Genomic DNA, 1,169 nt, shown 5'->3' with positions numbered 1-1,169 from the left:
GCCCGGGCTCCTGCCCCTCCGCGCCGCGCGGGGCCTGCCTCTCAGCGCGCAGGAGGGGCGAAAAGCGTCTCTGCGAGTAGCCGGGGGCTGTCGGGGGTGGGATCGCCATGGAGTCTCTCCCACACCCCGCGCCCATGCTGGACTATGGGTATCATTGCTCCTCCGGCTGCACTCCTACCTGGGGTTTGACTACCTGTTCGTTTTGATACTTTGACTATAAACAGACGTAGGACTCGGCAGAGGCTTGTAAACAGTGGGTACCAAATTGGGCTTGGGGACTCCGGTCGGACTATTACACACGACTTTTATGTGGTCCAACCTGGGCGCGCAAAGCGGCTTCTCCAAGGTCCTCATCACGTTACCAAATGTTTAACAGTGAGAAAGAAAGATGATATCTTCATCTCCAAGGAACTTATACCTTGCTGGGGAAATGAGGCTGGATAATGATGAAAGCAATAACAGCCACGCTACTGTTTCTATGGCGCATGTTATTTGTGGGCACTTTTCAAAGTGTTTTGCGTATTTTAATTCAGAAATACAGCTGTCCTGCGGACGTCCACATGTCCGGGAAAACGTGTGGGCAAGCGATATCAGTTCTGAGGATGGAGAGATTTTCATCTGGAAGACACACTCGGTCACTCCATATTGCGGTGAAGAGGTTCAAATGAGAGTGGAGAGGGATTGTCGGGAATTAAAATTGTTCACACCTGCCCTGACCGCTTTGGCTCAGTGGATAGAGCGTCGGCCTGCGGACTGAAGGGTCCCAGGTTTGATTCCGGTCAAGGGCATGTACCTTGGTTGCAGGCACATCCCCAGTGGGGGTTGTGCAGGAGGCAGCTGATCGATGTTTCTCTCTCATTGATGTTTCTAGCTCTCTATCCCTCTCCCTTCCTCTCTGTAAAAAATCAATAAAATATGTTTTAAAAAAATTGTTCACACCTTCCATTTTTTCTCCCATAGTCTTTATTCCTCCTGGCATTTTCTCCCATCTGCCCCGAACCTTTCTAAAGAATAAAAACAACCATTATCAATCAGGGTGCCACCAGCACTCTGGTCTACCCCTCACAAAAGGGCCCCCACTAAACACCTAGGTAGACAATGAGTAGAAATAAATAGCACAGTTCATATTTGACTTTGGTTGCACTAATGTCTGAAAGCAAGTATGTAAC

Source organism: Myotis brandtii, unplaced genomic scaffold (genome assembly GCF_000412655.1).
Source record: "Myotis brandtii unplaced genomic scaffold, ASM41265v1 scaffold132, whole genome shotgun sequence".
Classification (NCBI taxonomy): Eukaryota; Metazoa; Chordata; class Mammalia; order Chiroptera; family Vespertilionidae; genus Myotis; species Myotis brandtii.
The sequence above is the reverse complement of the archived record's forward strand: the minus strand, read 5'-3'. Positions refer to the sequence as shown.